Genomic DNA, 22,840 nt, shown 5'->3' with positions numbered 1-22,840 from the left:
GACTTCCTGCCATAATATTTTTCTGAAACCTCCTGGTCACCATTGTGAGATGGGGATATTGGTTTTGGAAGGTTCTTGCCAGGATATTGAATAGGGGACACTGGTCCATGGGTCTGCTACTGTGGAGCTTGATTAAATGCTTTAATTCCTCTGCCTTCTACTTAGAGAGTTCCTTATATCCTGCAATTCTGGACCATTCAGGCATATTCATGATTTTCTTTGAAATCATGAATTCTGCCTTAATGATATAGGTCCCTTCCAGCTCTAGATCTGTGGTTCTATGATCCTATGGTCTCCCAGGGATTTTATTCCAATGGAAAAGGGAGAATTAGGAAAATCTTTGGAGTTAGGAAAACCTATGTTCCTCTGATATTGTTTGATCCCAGGCAAGTCACTGGACATCACAGTGCACCAGATAGTTTTCCATTTTTTTCCATTGATGGAGGGAGTTTCCACACCAGGAAATCACAGTTCTCTGCCCCTTCCCTTTGAACCCCCTGAAAAGAAGGACTAAAAGAAATTACTTGATCTTTACCCTTAAAAATTCTCTCTGGTTTGCTCTCATTTTCCCTCTTGTAGTAACTCTGAACTTCCTTCTCCCTCCAGATATCCCAAGCCTAGAGTGCTTCATTGCAGTCAGGTGTGTAGGCAAGGAAACCAGTGGATTTTTCAAAGAAAATATTTCAAAATGGCAGAACTTCACTTGCATGCTTCTTTCACCCCTCCTTTTTAAATACTATTATATAAAATAATTACAGAGATTTCAGAGATGAAGCATACAAGGACCATTTGTTTTTGGTTTCCTCATTTACCTCTGCACAGATTCATTCAACAAATCTTTAGGGATATGTTCAGATGAATGCTAGCTATTTCCTTAATTTTGCAAGTGAACATTGCCTCTCCCTGTTTAATTGACAGAATTTACTTAACTTAACTCTCATCTAAACACAACCAGAAAAATCAACTTTAGACTTTTTAAATCTAATGCTGAATGGATCTATTACACTCAGACTAGAACATATCTTTGGGAAACAGGTGATAGAGCATTTAGTAAGCACTGACTACGTGGTAGGCACTGTGCTAGGAATACAAATAAAAACAAAAAAGAAATTGCTCACCCTTAAGGAAATTTCACTCTAGTGGAGAGAGACAACACATAAGAGGGAATTGGAAGAGGGGAGGAGAAAGGAAGGAAGATACCTATGTTGGAGAAAGGATTCTGAGGAAATAGTGGAAAAGTCTGGAGCAAGGAGTGAAACAAGCATGGCCTGGACACCTCTTGAAACGGAAGTCTGGCCAAGGACTCACCAATGACAAGAGAAAGACCGAGGATGTTAGCATCTCCTGGGTAATTGGAAGTCCCAAACGAAAGCTGGTTTAAGCTTCCAAAAGCTCCTCATGGGCTACAGGTTAAAGTCCAAACTCCTTGGTCTTAAAAGGCTCTTCATTCTCAGTCACCATTCTGTTTATCCAATCTTATGTTCCATAAATCACCCACACCCAGTCTATGCTTCAGACAGACCAGTATTTGCAGAGTCCCTCAAATGTGCCATACTCATCATTCCATCCATCTAGCCTCCCCGCCACCCTTTTGCGCTAGCTGCTTAGGCCAAAAAAATCTTTCAGAACACAATTCTATGGTGGATTCCTTGCACTCCTTCAGCACTTGACAAAGTGCTATACCCATAATAGGTCTCAGTAAGTACTCATTGAATAAATGAGAAGGATATGTATGATCAGTAATATGATTCGCAGAATCGACAGATTGTCTTGATGATCTGCCTGGCTGAACTAACCAGTTCAACAACTAGTCTCACAACGGAAGTTACAGGTGTTACTATTAATATCTGCAATAAACAAAAAATAGCATCAGCTTTTTTAAATGTGTATTTTATTACCTGAACAATTAATGCTTTTTGACTAAATCTTGCCTTGGTTATTTTAAATCTAAGCTTTGTCAGACAGTTCATTTTTAGGAAATTTCTGTTTCTGGAATTTTCAGTTACTGCAAGGGATTGAAATGGGAGGGGTTCAGATTCTCAACTACTGTTTCTGATTTTTTTTCTTTCATTGGTGAAGAAACATGTGCCTTTGATATTTTTCCCTGGCTACTTCTTTTTGACTCAGCTTTTAAGACCCCTTCAGATACTTTCTCTACTGGAACTTTCATTGGTTCTCCATAATATACATGCTTTCCACAGTGGAAAAAGAGATAGAATCATGGGCACATAAGAGAACATTGACTAGTTTGTTTTTCTCAATACCAAACATCATATAAATAATTTGACTTCAAAAAATGTTTCCTACAGAAAGTAGATTTCTTACTTACTATTAACCTCTAACAATGGAATTAAGCAATATCTCTTTACTGTCCTTTCAACTGCCATTGCTTAATTAGCCAGAGAAGTTTCTGTTGAGCAACATAACAGAATCACCTTTCCATTCCTCCAAAAATGTATGAAAGGCTGATGGTGCTACTTTTCATCATTTTTGAGAATCACTTTATGTTCTGGATAATCTGATTAATTAATAAATAGATTAAGATGTCAGAGGAGGATTTATAGATCTCCGGAGGAATATTTTTAAAATGTTTCAATTAACATTCTTCATCTTAGATAGCAACAGGTGACTTGGCTAGCCATGGAGATGACATATGGGAAAAATGATGTAATAGGTCTACCCATCATCATCTCAGCTGGAATCTGTTGTTTCTCATTCTGACTTTGCTTTATGAAACAGTACAAAATTGAGGACCATTTTCAACCACTAAATCATCAGTCATGACTTTTAAGAATTTAGAAAATATGCTGCCATTGTAGCATTTTTAAAAATTTAAAAATACATGCCATGCTTTATATTTTGTAATATTTGTTAGTATATAAAAAGTACTGAAAAAACTGCCTTAAAGGTGAGACTCTCCATCTTGTCTCCTACAGACAGGAAAGCACAGAATAATGACTTAAACCACATACTTAAAATCAGAGCTCACGGATTTGCTTTAGACGAGTTTGACTTTAGGCAACTTGGTTCAACATCTCTGCTGCTCCATTTCACTTTCTCTCAGAAATGGAATTCAAAAGTGAGCTCTTTGAAATGATGAGCAAATCCTTAGGTGGGAGGTACCCAAAGGGTAAAGAATATTGTTCGTCATGTAAAATAACATGACTGAGGCTGCTTTGCAGCCCTTCTGTTTGTCATCCATTTATTTAAATGTTTTTAAGGAAGAGCCCAACTCTTAATGTTTCAAAAATGTATTTTCCCATTGACATAAACACCCCATCAGCTACGAAGTTTTGAAGACAGGGCTCAGCATCCCACAATGCAAAGGCAAGGTTGTTAAGGGCAATGCTCCTCTATGCCCTTAAGCCTCTCTAGGTGTGCATTAAGAGATAACAGCCTTGCCAGATTGATTTTGGTGTGGAAAATAGGTTTCCTAAAAAAAGAGGAGCACCACAGTGGCTGCTTTCAGGTTCTACCAATTACAGCGTGTGACACCTTTTCCCCTTGAAGGGCAGTCTGATGAACCCAGTGTGGTGTGTATTTCTGGCTTATTTCAAAAGGATGAGGATGGACATCTAATAGGTTACCTTAATTACTTCATTTCCTCCTCCCTGCACATATTTCCAAAGTCTAATTATAGCGTATGCGACACCCCGTGACCAGCCAGAACCCAGAGATTAATATAAAGTCACAGCAGGACAGCAACTCTGTTAGCAGTTTACATGGCATTGCAAATATATTCCAGCAGGCTTTTGATGCTAATATTTTGATACATTCATCATTGCTTTAGCATCTGCAGCAAGCAATATTTATGCTGTCTCTATAAGCTAGAGTGGAAGCAAGAGCTCCTATTTACTCCCATTGGTCCGTTCAATTTTCCACCTGAAATGCTGCATTTGTCTCATTGGGGTTTGACATCTATTTTCAGGGAGTTTTGCGTTTAATAATAAGTCTCATTTAATTGTATGTTCTACTTCTCTACAAGAGGGTGCTGGGCAACCTGCTCTGTACTGTCAATCAGTGAAGACTCACTTGGCTGCACTCTGGTGTTTGTTATCTCCACCCCAGATAAGGAGACATGGTATGTGTATGCATCTGTATAAGTTGAAGGGTGCTTGCTTCTTTATCTATTCTTCTGCAGCCTTATTTAGACTGGAACTCAATAGAAGGACTTGACAAAGGCAGGAATGTTGTGTGAGGCACTCAGGCCACTGTGTACAAATGTAAGCCTGTGTGCATGGGAGTATAATTGGAGAGGAGAGAGAAACCAAATGGGGGTGTAGGAATGGTGCCTGACTATTGACTTAGTTGACTGTATAGAGTCACTGGCTTTGAAGAATTTTGGAAGCTCTAGTCATGAAGGTTATTAACAATCCTTCCTTTACCAATGAAGAAAATATTCAAATCAATTCAGTTTAGTTCATTTAGCCAAAATTTGTACCTACTAGGGGGCTAGTAACTTTGGTAGGTACTAGATATGTAAACAATCCTCCTTTCTCTTTTCTTCCTCAAATGCATTTAGAGGTAATATTAATTTGTTTTAGAAGAGGACACCAGAACTTTAAAGGGAAGGACAGTTAATCAGAGTTAAACAAGAACCTTTGGTACTCCCAGTGGGCAAACTGAAGTTGTAGAAAACCTTTTCAACAATCATAACAAACAGATGGAAGCTTTGCTCCTTAGATAGTGCTCTCTGCTCCATATGGAGGAAGTGAGAGTTCAGCCCAATATATAAAGAATACATGTGTCTCGAAGCACCTAGGGATTGCATTCATGTTATAATAGTGGGTGGGAAATTTCATAGAATCTAGGTTCTTTTCAGTTTAAAGATGGATAATTAATAACATCTTAAAAAATCAGTTGGTATATTAAAAACAGGGGTACAGACTAAGTGAAGTTACAGTACTTTTTGATGTTAGGTTAATTTTTGGTTTTGCTTTGAAATTTGCTTATGTTGAGGCATATCTACATCTATATCTAATATATCTAATAAGGATAATATGTATGTATGTATGTATGTATACAAACTAAGGGACTAAATTAGGGACTTATGAAAAGTGCATTCACTTTCGGGGGACTCTCAGCCCAACATTTAGAACACTGAGACTATAATTGACTAAACAGAGTCAGTACTTTGTGGTGCCAGCAACAGTAATTGAATAAATGGTACCCTAAGGGTCTGAAAGAGTCAATACAACCTACCCAAAGTGCCTTAATTTCTCACAAGCTGTATATATTTTATTCCCAGGGAAAACATCCCTCAATGAGTATATATACACATATAGAAATATATGTCTATATCCTGTCTGTATGTGTGTGCATGTGTGCATGGTGTATGTGTGTGTGTGTGTGTGTGTGTGTGTGTGTGTGTGTAACCTAATGTAGATATTGATGGGGACAGGGCATAACCCTTTTTCTTATGGCTATGTCAAGTATTGTTTGTACTGAGGGCATGGGAAAGGTTCAGATTGTGTTAACCCAATCCCTAAAATTTGGAAGGGAATGGGGTGATATAGAAGGGGTGTAGACAAAGGAAAACAACTCAACAGCAAAAGGTGTCTAGAGAAAGAGCATTTTGTATTTCAAATAACCAGCTTCTTCTAGGATTGAGGGCTTCTATTCTTCCTCCCCCAACTAGAGTTGGGTTGCAGGAGCAGGAGTGAATAGTCATATGGCTCAACACCAGCTTCTGAATGGAAGTCCTTTTCCTTATCTAGCACTATTCTATGTCTGGAAGTGAGAGTACAGTCTAATATGTAATAATTAATAATAATAATAGCTAACATTTATATAGTACTTACTACGTACCATTGTGCTAACCATTTAAAAATTGTTATCTCATTTGATCCTTATAACAATCCTGGAATGAAGGTGTTATCATTATTCTTGCTTTACAGGGGAGGAAACTGAGGTAAAGAGGTGTAACATTTCTATTTAGTATCTGAACTCAGATTCAAATTTGGGTCTTCTTGATTTCAGGCCTGGCATCCATCTACTCAACCACCTAGGAGCTATTGCTCAGGCAAGAAAGGAGTCACCTTTCATGTCTCATCTGCCTTAGTCCCATCTAGGTTTTTCTTGGCCTGATCTCTAGTGTGTTTATACCCCAGAGCTTTTTGGTCCTCTTTCTCTATAAATCTGCCTCCTATCTTGCCTGATGCCTTAGAATTCCAAATTCCCTTCCATATCCTCCTGGCTAAGAAAATTACATATCTTTATCATCCCCTAATTGATTCCAAACTCAGTTGGGACTTTATGAAAGAACTTTATAGTAACTAAAGGGAAAAATGTTTAAAAAATAAAGCAAATATGGAATATAGAGCAGACAAGTTATCTAAAAATCTCAATTTGCTCTTGAGTAAAAGCCTGTATGAAGATGGGCAATGGAAAACCCCCAATGGAACCCTGCAGAGATTGCCGCTTTCCTGCTTTGGATGGACAAATGATAGAGACAAAATGATCCTCCATTTGAGGTTTTAGAGTTTGATCTATGTCTCTTAGAACAAAATTTTGAAAGCTGGTCCCCCTTCATCCTGAAGTTGAGATTGTTTAAGAAATACTCTAAAAGCGTTCCATATAATTTATAGCAAGACAGTATAAAATGACGCTAATATTAATAGGGAGAAAGAACTGCCAGTGCTATTTCTTGCCATATGTCTGAGATTTGAGATGTCGGCAGTTATGATTGCAGAATATTTATTCTTGGTGACAATGTCAGAGTTAGAACAAGAACAGCTTGATTTCCAGATTCCAGGAGACCTGCTAGGCTGGCAGGAAACTCATTGCCTTGTAACTAAACAAATTTGATCCCAAAGTCACCGAGAGAGAATAAATTCACCCTCTTCCCCTCACTTATAATCTAATGGCACTCTCAAATTTCTGGCTTCATATATGTGTGTACTGATATGTATATACATATGTATATACACACACATATATATAATAACATCTTAATCTGGAATGTCGACTATCTTTGCAAAAAAGCATTTTGTGGTTACTGTTGGGGGACAAAGAACTGTCCTAACATTGTAAATATATTAGTATATTTATTAATATTAGTAATTCATTTATTAATGCATGACTTTAAAATCCTATGGCTATGGTCAGAGAGATAATTTGTGTCTTTTCATACTCTTATGCAGTAATAAACATTAAATTGGAAAGTTATTTCTATGTCAGAGATTTTCCCACAGAATCCCCTTGCAGGTTCAGATTTTTTTTTCAATAACTGAGCTGTACCTGTCCAACCTACCCTGACCTCACCTCCTACCCTACAGTACTGTGTTTATAACTGGGTGACCAGAACTTTAAAACATGAATTTAACTTTAGCAGCACTCCAGGGCACAACTGTAGTAAACTGGATTTATCCTTTGCATGCTGACTTGGGTCACACCAGTGTGAAGCAAACATCTTTTGAATGACTTGATGCCAGAGGGGGCCTGTGACATCTTCAGATGAGACTTTTGATTGATTAGATATTAAGGTCAAGCCTGGAGATACTAAGGTCATTCCACATTCTCTTTTTCTCAAACAGCTGGGACCTGATAAGGTAGTGGTGGGTAAGACCACCAATTAGATAAGGTGGCAGTTTTCAGTAGCTTCAGGTGATTGTTTTAGCAAGCAGGAGTGGGGGAGTGGTTCCCAGACTTTGGAAGGATTTAGCTATTGCTGATTGTTTTTTGTTTGTTTTGTTACTCCTTCCTCCAAACACACACCTTCTTCCTAAAAGACATTTTTATACAGACAGGTTTTTGAATATGAATGCAGAGAGTTCTCCTGGAATCTTTCTGTTATCCTCGGGGTGAAATACAAGGGTTGATTTATGGACTGGATTACTGGGAAACAGTAATTCTTTGCTCTTTATGATGTTTTGGAGGAAAGTGCAGTAGCCTGCAGTCAGAACAGTGTGATTTCAACTAGGTTTTTACAAAAGGGGCTATGCAGCAAGGGTGGTGGGGAATTGGACAGCTTCTGTAACCGAGCAGTTAATAAGACACAAACACATTAATCATGTGACAGGTATTGAGTTTAACAGGGAAAGGCACTGGCTTTTAAAAACAGCAATTTAGGTTACCACTGTGTTGAAAGGGGCTGGTTGAATACCCTGTTTTTAACCCATAGTTCACAACTGTGTTGTGGTGGTGGTGGTGGTGGCTTACATGGACACTTTCACATTTGTCTGGAATGTTTCATGGAAAGCAAACGGATAAATTGATTTTCTATGTTACCTCTTGATGTGCTTAGTTTCACTCACTAGAACTAGGACAAAGTATAAGAAGAAGGCAATTATGTGGGTAATCTGGCCAGAACTCCAATAAATTATCCTGAATTATCTGGATATCTTCAACTGTTCACTTTGCTTTGGGCTGTAGAGACTGGACCATTTAATTAAGGAGAGTGTAGTGAAAAACAGTAATGATGGTGGAGTTGTTAATTATGTTTTTTTCAGAGAATAAAATGATGATCGTGTTTTGAGAGGCATCATAGAATTTTGGTTTCTAAGAAATTCAGGGATTATAGTAGAAGAATAAAAATTATTTGAAAGTTATTTCTTAAAAGGTTTAATAAAATTAAGTATGTATCCACATAGATTATTTTGTATTAATTGTTTTGATTTATTAATTTTTATCATCTATCCATCCATTTCATTCATTGCTATAAACCATTCATTCATTCAAAAATTCATCAAGTAGCTACAATATAGGAAGTCCTATGCAAGACAGAATTACAAAGATGAATAAGATAAACTACCTGCCCTCAAGGACTTTACAATTTACTAACAATGACTAACGGGTGGATTTCAAAATGACCAGTGGGTTAATTGAATCAAAAAAGTATGCTAGTAAATGGAATTATACCAGTTTAGAGAAGGGAGGGAACTTGGAGATCATTTAATCCAATTTCCTCTTTAGAAAAAAATCCTTTCACAACTTTTGCTATATATTCTATTCTTTTGAAGTAATATTTAGGTTAGTTAAAGCCCTACATATAATGGGTGGCCCCAAAATGTTGACTGACTTAATCCTAAAATAGAACCAGGACATCTTTCTAAAATTCTGATTTTTTTTTTTACTCTGGTGGACCAGTTCTGAAATATAAACCTCAGTATATTTAATTCAATGAATACTTGTTAAGTATCTACTAGGTGTAAGACACAGTAATGAGCACCTGTATAGTCTTCATTTTGTTTTTCATTGTACATTTCTGTCTGGCTTCTGTAGAGATGGCCAGCATGGAAATTGAAAAGAGTTATGTTGAAATTCTTTATTATCCCTATATTGTACTTCCAACCTTGGCTTCTGATCTGTTTCTTGAACTCATCTATTTCCTCTTCCTGGCCTGGTGGTGTACAGACTACTCCAATGAAAATATCACTCCTGATCCTGCTTTTATTGATCTTCACCCAAATACTCTACACTATGCTTCCCTACTTTGGCTTCTGATTTTCTTTTAAAAAAACTTTTAATTTATTTTGCATTTCAGTTCAACTCATTAAAAAACTCATGTTTGTCTTTTCTCTTTCCACCTTGTGTTTTCTCTCTGCCACCCACTGAAGAAAAGAAAAAGAAAGAGAGACCTTATAAATGTAGTCAAACAAAACAAACTTCTACATTACCCATATCAAAAATATATTTATCCTTCAGCCTATTAGTCCATCATCTCTCTGTCATGAGGTGGATTCTTCTGCATCAGTCCTCCTAATTCATGGTTGATATTTTGTTGATCAGAGTTCTTAAGTCTTTCAGAATCATTCATTTTTACACTATTGATATTATTATATGTTGTAATATTATATTCAATATGGTGATACTATACATGTTTCCACTCTATTTTTACCTATTCTTTTCCTTCCTATTATAGCATGTCCATCTAGAAACATGGAGTCCACTCTATTACGTCTCAGTGATACTTATAAAATCAAATTTGTTTCTATGCATTCAAGGGCATTTGGGGACAAGTCTTGGGGAGAGGAGGGAGGTGTTTTTTTTTTTCCACTTGAGGGCAATAAGTCTGTCTGTCTTCTTCTCTCCTAGTGCTTACATACCCCACCCCTCTCATCTAAAATGGTTTACCCCACCATCCTACTCCTTTTCCCCTTCTCCCTTCCTTCCCACATACATGCTCCCTCTGTGAGGGTGCCTAAACCAAATACAACTACAAAACTACAACCCTTTATGGCATATGGGAAGGGAAAAGGGGAGACTCAATAATACTTATTCTATATAGCAGGGGTTTGGAGGATGGGAGGGTTGGAGATAACTGGAAAATGTATCAAAGTAAATTACATTTTTGGATTTTTTAAAAGTCAAATATATATGTTATTACTGGCTATTTCTCAGATTTTGTTTTTCTATGTTATTCTTCTACATATTCATTGTAGCTGCTCTTTATGGTAGTTTGGTGGAGATAGATAAACATATAGGAGTATATTCTCATACTGCACCTAGAAATAGAATGATTTTTTAAAACCAGTATGCTAAATATACATTATTTAGCTTCTATCCATGTCTATGTGTAGGTTAGAACAAACATACGCACACATACAAATCTCACAATTTCAGCTACATCTTTATAATTCCAAAATAAAGTTTATTCCAATGATTTGTTCCTAGAGGAGCAGTGCTGCACTGAATTGTTTGCTATTGAAAAATTTGAAAGGCCGTAGGTTCTTCTACATAACTAAGCATTTACCTCATGTTTTAAATACCTTATGTCTTTAAAAAAATGCATTTCATAGCCATTTAAGCCTTTTTTTCCATTGTTTTATTTTCTTGTTCTCTTTGAAGGCTGCATTTTAATTCTGGTCTTTAAAATGATCTTTGAATGAATTTAATTGTGTGGGCATTCACAAAGCATACTCCTTGGAAGCATGTTACCATAGATCACACATTCCAGGAATCCTCATTAGCTGAGAGAGACAGGAGAGTGTTTGTATTCTGCATACCAGCTCTAAGGGGAGAAAAGTTTCCTCAGAAATAGAGGCCCCTGAGTGTTTGCCTTGCTGCAATATCACCCCAGGCCATTCAATAAAACCACCAGGCTGTGTCACAAGGGTCAGAGTGGATCAGAAGTGGGCTTGGAGGGCCAGTGGAGGGGTGTGGAGGGGTATCTGCAGCTGTGACAGTGGTTCTTTGGTGGGGTCAGAGTGTTCCAGCCTTCTGGGAAAATAAAGTAATTTGAATATGCTATTGCACTGAGTAGGGATTTTATAGATTGCCAAATAGCCTTCTACCACCTAGAAACTATATGTAGGAAGGAATGTCTGATCTAGAGATAAATCTACTGAATCAAAATATCCTTTCCAGTTATCATGTATATCTATGACTAGAAATAATGCAATGAATTATTTTTCCAAGGCACATCAGTTCTCTTGTTTTCCCATTTATGAAATGGGAACACTTTGCATTCTGAGATATCAGCCTGATACGTTAACTTTGAATGGCATCCCTTTTAAAATTTCTAAACCTTATTTAATGCATTCATTGATCAATGTTCATGTTACTTCTCTTCCTAATCAGCTTCTATTCTTCTCCTTTTAGAAAACACCATGAATTAAGTAACCGTAATCATAGATTCATATTTTAAGAACATGAAGACTTTTTAGTAGTTAATCTCCTATTACATTTGCAATCACGACATCATCTGATAATCACAAAAGTTTCCTATGGCTGTAGGGGTGCTGTGATCATAAGCTCTCAGAGATAAGGTTAGAAGTTGCAACTGAATGGTACAGAGAACAGCTGAGACCAGTAGTCTAGACTAAGAGGTCTGTAGACGAATAATAAGATAAGAAGTCAGAATATACAGGAGTAATAGAGGCCAGGACAATCAGTGGCTTAGAAACTCAGTAGGCAGATAAGAACTGGGAATACCCACATACAAGATTTGAATGGAGAAGTTTAGAGGATCTCAGAGGAGAAGGACCTGAATTAAGGAAGAAAAGAAGAAGAAATCATGAAAAAGGAGATTTGGAAGGTTTTGAAACTGGGAAAGCCCAGTGATAAAAATTTGAGTGGGGGAAATTTGGGAAGGTTCTGAGAGAAACAGAAGGTAGGGGAGACCTTGAAAAGGAGAATGAAGAGAAAAGCTTTAAGAGAAGGAAAAGAAGAAAGAGGAGTTGATAAACTATGGAAAGGGAAGTTAGGTATACCAGTCAAAATACTAACAAGGTAAAAGAGGGAGTGATGACTCCACTGAAGATGACACCTACAGACAGTTTGCCACAGTAGTTTTCAGGGGAGTTAGTTGTGAGGTCACACTCACATTCAGAAAATATGGAAAGACAGGAGAATTTTGAAGTGATCTTAACAGAATGTGAGATGTTATCTTTCTCACATGGCCAAATAATTTGTATCTCTGAAGATTTCCACTTAGAAAGAGAAAGTAAAGGACTCAAGCAATGGCCCACCCTCTATAGATTTTCAGGAGAATAAAATGTCCTTTAAAACATGCAAGAAGGCATTCAATGCAAAAACAAAGTAGATAAAAGGGATCTGAAGAGGCAAAGCTAACATATATTATGAAGTGGGAAGGAGGAAGAAAGTAACAAAGAGGAGACAAGGAAGGACCATTGATCAGTAGGAGCTGAGAAATATGAAGGGTTTTTATGTGTGTGAAGAAGAAGTTAGAACCTCTGAGGAGGGAGCATCTGTTTATCTTCCAAGGAACAATGATGAGGATCCACAGGTGCCATTAGAGAAAGGATCATCCAGTGAGAATAAGAGGAACAAGAATACTAATGGTCGGAGTCTCCCTGGTGAAGTGCAGTGAGACACAACTTATCTGTCCTTAAAAGAGGAAATTCTTCACTTTCTCAATTTTAATTATTTCCTAGATATCCTCTATATAGTTGTTTGCACCTATTTGTTTGTTGTTCCCCCTGTTAGATAGTGAGCTCATTGAAAGCAGGGACTTTGTTTATCCTTTTCTTGTATCCCAAGCGCTTAGCAAAGTTCCTGACACATACTAGTCATTTAGTAAATGTTGATTAATTTTTGATGATTGATGATAGAAAATTACTTTTCAGGATAATTAAAGAACAAATGGATGTGTTTGCTAGGCCACTGTCATGATCTTTGGAAGATCAAGGAGAATGGGAAGAGGGTGGACTCTCTGAATTGTAGTGAACTGAATTATACTGAAAAAGGTCTAGAACACCTTATTAAAGGAAATGTGAGTATCTAGAAAGGAAATTGGTAAAAAAAAATCCAGTAGACTTCATTAAAAATAGGTTACATACATTGTACACAGTAACAGTAATACTGTATGAAGATCAATTGTAAATGATTTAGCTATTCTCAGCAATACCATAATCCAAGACAATTCTGAAGGACTCATGACAAAAAAAATGCTGTCCACCTCCAGGGAAAGAACTGATAGAGTCTAAATGCAGATAGAAGTATTCTTTTCTAAAAATTTTCTTTATTTTTTCTTGTTTTTTTTTGGTTTGTGTTTTCTTTTACATGACTAGTAAAGAAATATGTTTTGCATGACTGTGCATTTCTAACCTATTTCACATTGCTTGCCTTCTCATCAAGGGGGATGGTAAGGAGATAGAAAATTTGGACTCAAAGTTTTTTTTAAAAAGAATGTTAAAAATTTTACACATAACTAGAAAAAAATAAAATATTTTTAAAAATTTAAAAATAATAGGTTACATACAGTGCAGTGGCTTCAGACTTGGTTGAATGGCCAGAATCAAAGATGTAGCAGCAGATGTCGATGTTAGGAGCTTGTCATCCTGGAAGAGATTGCTAAGTTGAGTGTCCCAGAGACCTAAATTGTTTTCAATAACTTAGAACGGAATGCTTATCCATTATGCAGAGGGCAGGAAGCCAGGAGAGATAGATAACATCTTGGCTATCAGAATCAGTATCCAAGAAGATCTTTACACTTTGGAATGTTGGGCCAAATAGGAGATCATGAAATTTAATGGGATCAAGAAATCAATATCAGAAGTATAAAATAAAGAAGATCCTACTACCTAGTCATTTGATAAACATCAGGAGAGTTTCATGGACTTGCAAGTCAAATATGAGTCAACAATATAAGCAACGCCCAAAGCTAACATCTTTCTGCATTAAGAGAAGAATGGCAAAAAGGGGATGATGTTGCCATGGTACACCTTCTAGGTTAAGCCATATCTTGTATACAGTGTTCAGTCCTGGTCCACATTTTAAGAAAGTCATTAATAAGTGGGAGAGCATCTGGGGGAGACTAACCAGAATGGTGAATGATCTTGAGATCATTGCATAAAAAGATCTGTTGAAAGAATTGGCAATGCTTAGCCTGGAGACTAGAAGATCTACTGCTTATTTGAAGTACTGCCATATGGAAGAAGAATTGGATTTGTTCTGCTTAGCTTTAGAGGAGACTCTAGTAGAGTCTAGTAGAGTCAAAGAGAGGCAGATAAAAGCATGATATAAGGATACATTTCCTGCAAGAGTTTATACAGAAGTGGAATAGGTTGCCTTAGGAAGTGGTATTTCCCTTTCACTGTAGGTCTTCAAGAAGGCGCTGGATGTTCAACTTAGTTGGTAAGTCATGGATTAGATTCTTGTTCAGGCCTAACTTCTTCAAGATTACTTATAGAATTTCTTCCAACTCTAAGATTCTGTATTTGTTGTTGTTGTTGTTTGTTATGACAGTGATCAAAAAAGCCTGAGTCAGGAAGGTTGCAGGAATCAAGGGGCACATAGCTGATACTCTAGGTAGGCTGTTAAACACCAGGAGATGCACAATCAATCAGCAAAGATTTATTAAGTATCTACTATGGAAAGACAAAAATGAAACACCCATCCTTCCCCATCCATGTTCTACTGGGGAGGCAATGTGTACACATATGCCGGATACAAAATTATGGCAAAGTAAACAAAACAGAAGCTGAGAGGACCCCAAAGGCCTCACATTGTTAGCAGGCTCAAAGGAACGAGTGAGGCAGATGTCAGGTTTCGCTTTCTCTCTACCATTGTGCCTTAACCTTTAAAGAAGGAAGTTTTCCAGAAAAATCTCATCAGGCAAATTTTGATTAAGTTAAATCTGGGACTGATCCTATAAGTACCTCCTGTAATTATTGTACACAACTCAGCCTTACTACTCAATCTATTCCAGCAATTCTGAGGCTGACAAATCTGGCACAGTTTCCCCAGAGACTCTCTTTCTCTTTGTATATGGGATTTTATGGTACAAATCTCTCTCTCTCTCTCTCTCTCTCTCTCTCTCTCTCTCTCTCTCTCTCTCTATCTCTCTCTCTCCCTCTCTCCCTCTCTCCCTCCCTCCCTCTCCATATACACCCCTGTATATGTGCAATGCACATACAAGCACACATATGTATATATGTACATGTATTTATATGTAGGTATATACACATATATATGCGCATGTGTATATACATATATATAGGTGTGTGTGTATACACACACATGCACATACACACATATACCCTCTGATTCCAGTCCCATGGATAGAACTCACATGACTCCATGCAAAGGGTAATAAAACCACAGAATTTGATATTGCTGTGGATAGTAGTTGCAAATACAGACTTAGAAGACGCCAAATTTAGAATTGGAAGGGACATAGTCTAAATTCCTCATTTTTCAGATGAGGGAACTGAGGTCTGACAGTTAAGTGACTTGTCAAATGCTACCTAGGTAATATGTAGCAGAGAGGTGATTTGAACTCAGACCATTTAACTACAAATCCATCCGTCTTTCTACTGTAGCATAAGTCCTTGAATGTATACCAGGTTGCCACTCCTAAATAAGACCACAATGATATCCTCTGCATCTTTATCTTAGTAGAACCAATACAACTGATTTAACAGTCACTAGGAGTAGTGGATTGTAGATGCAGCTTTTTATATATTGACGTAATTGGTCCCCAGAGGCATAATTACTGGTGGGGGACTTCCCAAGCTGGTGGCCTAGGTTCCCCTGCAGTTGACAGCTTTTCCTCTTACATTGACAACTTTTAGACTAATGTAAGGGAGGTACCTAACTCAGACCCCATGTGATTCTGTCTGCTTACTAATGACAGTCAGCCATGCAGACCAGCAAACATATAGAAGCTGAACGTCATAAGGAGAGTTTAATAATGAGCCACTTCTATCTTGTCCAAGAAGCTTACCATTTAAAAGGTCAAAAGCCTACTATAAGCTATGGGAAGTATAGGACCTAAGAGAGAAACACCTGAGTAGATGTATAGGGTCGGAGTTGAAACAAACATGAGAGATAAGAGCTTTATGGTAGAACTTGACAATTTGAGTGTAGCTTAGTCAATGGAAGTGAAATTTTCATTTATTTTATTCTCCACAGTTCCCTTTAAGGCTATACTATGGAGACCAGACAATGTGATTATATTGGTCTTTTCAGTCCCTTTTGCACTAGTCTCATTGAATACTTTGATCTCAATTTGGTTTATGTGCCATCATACAAACCTAACCAAAGTGACCAACATTGAGGTTTTTAAGATGTTTTATTCTTAAATGTTGAAAAACAAACATTAAAGAGAGATGGATAGGCTAAACCCTGAGAATTAAATATATAGACTAATTTTTGCTGCAAAAGTCAGGCTACTTGATTCATTCTTTCATTTCTTTAAAGGAGGTGAAGGGTAGTGTGAGAAACACCCTTCTACATGTGAATCATAGGTCTGGAGGGAAACCTTTAAAAATAATAAATTCCATCTTCCTGCCTCCAGAAATAACTTTGTCTAGAAACTTGTAGGTTATTTATAGGTTTCTTAAAGTGTTATAACTTGATCTTGACATTGAGTGAAATCATTTACTCTCCTTAGTAATTTCTTCCCTTCCCTTCCCTTCCCTTCCCTTCCCTTCCCTTCCCTTCCCTTCCCTTCCCTTCCCTTCCCTTCCCTTCCCTTCCCTTCCCTTCCCTTCCCTATTCCCTTCCCATATGAACTATCTCCATATGGAATATGATACATTCCATACTTCAGAGGTGTCTTTCCCTCCTATCCTCAATCAAAGTTATATGCCTTGTATTTCTATTGCTCATCTTTGATGAACAAATTCATGCCAAGATGTCAATGACTTGTGGCAGTCTCAGAGAGCATCTTATTTTACATGTGGACTCCTGGTAACCAAGTGTCTTTTTGTTCCAGAAGAATGCATTTTTAATGGTGATGATTTCAGTTACCACTGGCAAGTTAGTGGAGGAGATGTTTGGAGGCTAATAGATCTTTTGTCTACGTCTGATCTTTGAAATCACATTGTTTATGTGATCCTTTCCCATCTACAAGTAAGTACCGCTATATACTTGGTTTTAGCTTGATTATTGGAATGAGTACATAATATGAAATCAAATTATCATATGATCAAATGAGTTAACATATACAAAGTCCTTTGCAAACCTTAAAGTACTATATGTTGTGCTCAAACCAGCTCAAATTGGCTCTGGAGATTGTTAGATTTTCACTGTGAGCCTCATATATACCTCAGAAATCACCTGAGGCTATAATTCAGGGCTTTATTTTTTTGTTTCGCTCTAGACTTCAGAAAGTGATGGAGGAAATGTCAATAATGCAGATCAAACTTAAAAGTATGTCATATGTACTCCCCCGCCCCCCCGGGAGCTGGTTGTTAAACATTTAGCCACACACACTATTATTATGTTACTTATTTTATTGGTTCCTAGAATGAATAATAGGCAATTTAGAGAGCAGGGCCATCATGTTCAATTTTCTGAACTGGCTGTATTTTCCAGCCTCCTATCCCCATTCCCCCATCCCCTGCGAAAAAACAACAACAGATCTCTAAAAGAGATCAGCGTAAGGAAAAGCTGCCTGGTATAATGCCTTAGTAATTAAGATTGAAAAGGAATAATGGAAGATCTGAAAGGAATAAAATGGAAATGTATTAACATTTGTGTTTTTTTGGACAGTAGCAAGTTGTGTGCATGTGAGGGGGATGGGTTGGGAGAGGGAATCTGAAATCAGTTAAAAGGGGAACTAATTTTTCCAAAGGATTATCAGAACTGGGAATGGTCAGACATTTTATGCTTATTTTCTGACATCTTGTTTGCTATGAATTCTGTAATTTTGATAAAAGTTCCTTTAAAATCCATTTTAATGTCTTTTTAACAGAGTGGGAGTAGTAAACACTGTAATAATTTCACCACTTTCATATTTAAAAATAATATGCCCTCTAAACATTTACATTCAAGATTTGTTTTTCCTCAGATGTGTAAATAACACATCGTAATTTGCATCTCATGCATAAATCCCACTCCTGTTGAATACAAATATTTAGTTGGGAAAGTTCCTTGCTTTTATCATTCTTTTTTTCCTCTATTGCTTTTAGTGGTACAGCCAGATAATTCTTCCAGTGAGAATTTGGGGTTTTATTGGTGGTTTAGAAAAAATTCTCTTTGTGGCTTCTTCCACCTTGTAGTAAGAAACTCAGAGCTGAATAATAGCTCTTCCTTTTATAGCCCTAATGAAAGTATTTCAAGCTTTATGCCTCCCAAATGAACTCATTTTAAATATTTTTTTGTGTTAGTGGCATGTGTAGGTATCGTCCACGTTGGGATTCATCCAAGATGAATCTGCTTCTTCATCTCCTTGCAGAACAATACCCATGCAACCTAAATCAATTTCAATTTGCTGGCCCACCAGAAATAAGGCATTCATCAAGGTGAGGAGTGATAGGCGAGGCGGCATGGGCCTTGCTGAATTTTCTTGAAATTTCATGTTATCATCCTTTAAAGTTGCCGGGACACTGGGTTACAAGGAGCTCTTTTCTGTTTTGCACTGATCCTGTTGTCTGGTTAAGCTCGAAGGCCTGTTTTATTCTGTGAATTTCCCGCACCAGTGATTTCTGTGCCTGCTGATCATTTGTTGGGTTTCGGCCCAGTAAAAATGTCATCTCAAGGGAGTCTCACCTCCATTGTAAAATGTGACTGAAATATCTCATTGAGTCATCTTTCTCTGCGATGGCTAATGCTCTTTTAGAAAATGTTTGGTAATGATGTAAATAGAAAATGCCAAATGAAAACAAATTGCAATGTACTTTATTTGTCTTACTACTTATGATCCCTGTCCCTCTAAGATAATCAGGAACGCTTATCTTAGTTTTTAAGGATTCTAAGCTTCTCTTCTTACAAAACAAATATTTTCTCATTCCTTGATTCTTGAGAATGTTTATTCAAGTAAATACAATAGATTGAGCATTGAGTTTGGAATCAGAAGATCTGAATTCAAATCCTAGTCAGTCCCAAGACCTAGAGAGTTCTATGGTTCTGGACAAGCCACTTACATTCTCTGGGAATCAATTTCCTCCACCATAAAGTGGGGATAGTAATGTTTTCGCCAGCTCACTTAATTGTCATGAGAAAACAATTTACAAACTTTATAATCCTACACAAGTAAGAGATGATTAGTGTTAAGGTACTTAACAAGTATTCATTATGTACATAATGCCGTGCTCTGGTAATGAAGAAGAGAGATACAAAGTAGTTTCCCATAGTCTTATAATCCCTGACCTCTAGAAGTTTATAATCTAGCTAATGGGTGTAGGGAGAAGACAGGAAGAAACATATATGAATTAAACAATGAAGTAAGGATGCAAGGCAGCATACAGTTAAATCCAAAATGAAGGCTATAGTAATTGATTACCATAGGAGTTCAGAGAAGGAGAAAAATAGGATTTAAAGTAATCAAGAAAGGCCTTGTGGAAGAGGTGACACTTGGGTTGAGCTCTGGAGGATAGAGAGAAATTGGCTTTCATTCAATTAAACAAACATTTATGAAGTGCCTGTTTTAAAAAATATATGTTTTTCTACTAAAAACATTCTTTCCCTTACTCTCACATCCTCACTTTTCAATGGAAATAGAAAAAGGAAACCCTTGTAACAAAAATGCATAGTCAAGCGAAATGAATTCATACATTGGTCCTGTCTAAAAAATGTATGTCTCACTCTGTCTTGGATCTGTCCTCTTTCTCTTAGGAGGTAAATAGCATTCTCCATCATTGGTCAAGCTGATCGTGTTTACAGTGTTGTGGTTAGTGCATAAAATATTCTTCTGGTCCTACTCACTTCCCTCTATATCACTTCTTGCAAACTCAAGTGCCTATTATGAACTGAACAGGGTGGCCAGGAATTATAGGGTCTTCCAGAGAAAGGCAGGTTTCCATAAGAGCAAGAATATGTCCAGGGTGTAACAACAAGAAGTCTCGGATGAAGGGCATTTTGTTAATGATAGAACTGTGATTGCAAAGGACAAAATGAAAGGGTGAAGGATTTAGGAGGATATTAACTTAAGCAGGGTAGGGATGAGGTAGATGGAGATGGGAGAAGGGGTGGTGGTGTCAGGGAAAGATGAGTTTTCATCTCCAACAACTTTGACTCCAAATCCCTGATATTATACCAATGGTTCATTATACTATCCTTCTCTTCCTTGTAGTAAAAGCCTCACCTTTTGCATGAAGCCTCATTTGATCTCCCCTCTCTCACAAACTACCTAGTATTTAACTACTTTGTATATATTTATATTTATGCTCTCTATATTATGTACTTATTTCCCTTGTTAGAATATAAAGTCCTTGCTAGTAGAGAGTGTTTCACTCTTTGTACTGGTATTTCCAGTGCCTAGCAAAGTATCTGCCATATAGTTAGTGCTTAACAAATATTTGTTGATTAATTGATGCCAGTAAAATCATAAGTCCAGTCCTTATCCCATAATCCATGGCTGATATTTTTAAGGTTTTATTGCACCCAGGCCTATTCTGTAGATACGGCTTTTCATTTAGGAGGATTCAATTATAAGGCATTCTTTGGAACTCAAGAAAAATGAGTGGAAAAATTTTATTTGCTTCTCAGAAAAGAAGATGTTTATGTAGTAGAAGAGATTGGAGAAAAATAATAAGAAGACAAATGTTGGTAAGGCATGTGTCCCAGACAACTTTCTAAGTAAATCTATAAATTGCAGACCAATTGCATGGAGGAAATGCTGATTGACTGAAGCTGTCATTATTGAGGCTTCTATGATGATGAACACTAGACTATACTCTCTCAGACACCAGGGAAGAAGACAATGAGGAAGCAAATTGATCACATCAGAAGCCTAAGACCTGGTGACCTAGGGGATTTCATTGAACTTACATTCTCTTCTTCCCAAGATGACCAGAGAAAATGTACATTCAAGAGCTACTTAGCCCCTAATTGGGCTTGATGTCTGAGACTCTGGTCCTTAATGAGGTCCTGAGAGTTAGAGATATAGTATCCAAGCCTTTGGTCTTTGAGTAGGCTCCTGGTGACAAGAGACCTGACTTCTAGGCACTTGATAAGTAGTAAAAGGATGAAGCATTGTTCTAGATCTCAGATGGTTCAGTTAATTAGAATAATGTAGGTAGTGCCTCCATATGTGGCAGTAGACTCTGGGATGAGGGGGTCTTCAAATACAATAAACCCCTAAGTACTCTGTGGTGATAGAAGATTTGTTTTCTCTGGTAGTTTTCAGAGCAGAGGAAGATTTTTCCCCCCAAAGTGGTCTTAGATTCAGGGGGAAGGAGACCTCCAAAAGCAAGTGGAAGCCAATTTCGATTTCCCCCTGTGCAGGTATATAGAAAGGAAGGAGTAGGTACTAGGGCAAGGGTCTCAGTGTCAGTGGTAGCACCTACCTACTTAAGTTCCTAACTGTGTTAGGGAAAGAGGAGAAGGAGCTAAGACAAACACCTTGGTGTCAACAGTTCTAGTATCATAGAATGAAGGCTGCCATCTTCCCTGTCTATAGCATGTAGCTCAATGCCTTTTTTTAAAAAAATGGTACTCCATAAATAGTTGTAAAATGAACAAATGATTGCATGGAATACTGAGCCTATCTCTGCCCATTAGTTCCTATTATTCCATTAACTAATAGTAGTCTGAAGGTGAATGTGACTGAGATGAGAATCTGTTTATTTCTTTTGTGAAACAACTTGAATATGGTGGATTTATTATAACACTCAAGAAATGAACTATAAAATCACAGAATCTTAGCTTTGGAAGGAACCTTGGAGGTCATGTAGCCCAATTAGTCCATTGTTCAAATGAGGAAACAGGACCAGACAGATGAAGTTTAAGGTCACACAGCCAGTAAGTGGCATAACTGAAACTCTGACCCAGATCTTTGGATGCTGAGTTCATTTTTTCCCTCTTACTCTAGTCATATTTTAGTTTTGAATAGAATTAATGAAAGATATGATGATATCTCAGGATGAAAACATTTGGAACCACTATTTTAGAAGTAGTAGGTAGGTGCTGAAGTAGAAGGCTCTTTTCAACAGTGGAAGTTGCTTTTAAAGTTACTTTGGCTGAAATAAAGGGAAAATACTGATAAAATGGATGAGCCAAGCTGGGTTTTATATGGGCTAGACTAGCCATCTGAAACATGAGGAGGAGAGAAATGTAATGATCAGGATGAGTGATGAAAATGAAGCAGCCACATTCTAGACCAACTCTCCCATTAGTGTTTGACTCTGATGTTTCATGATGACCTGGTGCTGACTTTGGGTTCCTGCCCGATATTCTAGCAGACCATAAGTTCTGAAGGGTCCTACCAAATTACAAACTCTTTGAATATATTCTAACAGCAAATTATTTGACTATCATCCAAAGATCAGTTTAGTTAAATTCTGAAAGATTCAACCCCAAAGGATCAAACAGTAGGTAACGAATTTCTTTGGTTACTACAACTCATGAAAACTGTTTACTAAAGCATGTAGGAATTGTGGTTTGCTTCAGTGGAGGGAGTTCCCACACCAACAAAATCATTACCCTTTTAAGCATTTTGACATAAAGACAGAAATGAAGGAGGCAGAGAGTTTGCAACAGACAGCAGATA

The 22,840-nt window shown here is 37.3% G+C and overlaps 1 long non-coding RNA gene across 2 annotated transcripts; it reads left to right on the top strand.

Annotated features, from left to right (window-relative positions):
• The first annotated feature begins 3,740 nt into the window (after positions 1–3,740).
• LOC118855711 lies at positions 3,741–18,836 on the top strand. 2 transcript variants are annotated; one of them, XR_005010807.1, is made up of 4 exons: positions 3,741–3,864; positions 3,986–4,081; positions 17,126–17,259; positions 18,519–18,836. It is a non-coding gene; the product is annotated as an uncharacterized LOC118855711 (long non-coding RNA). The 2 variants fall into 2 exon arrangements; XR_005010808.1 differs by having other exon boundaries at positions 17,123–17,259.
• Positions 18,837–22,840: the final 4,004 nt, after the last annotated feature.

This window comes from Trichosurus vulpecula, chromosome 7, assembly GCF_011100635.1.
Source record: "Trichosurus vulpecula isolate mTriVul1 chromosome 7, mTriVul1.pri, whole genome shotgun sequence".
Classification (NCBI taxonomy): Eukaryota; Metazoa; Chordata; class Mammalia; order Diprotodontia; family Phalangeridae; genus Trichosurus; species Trichosurus vulpecula.
This window is presented reverse-complemented; position numbering and strand designations above follow the sequence as displayed.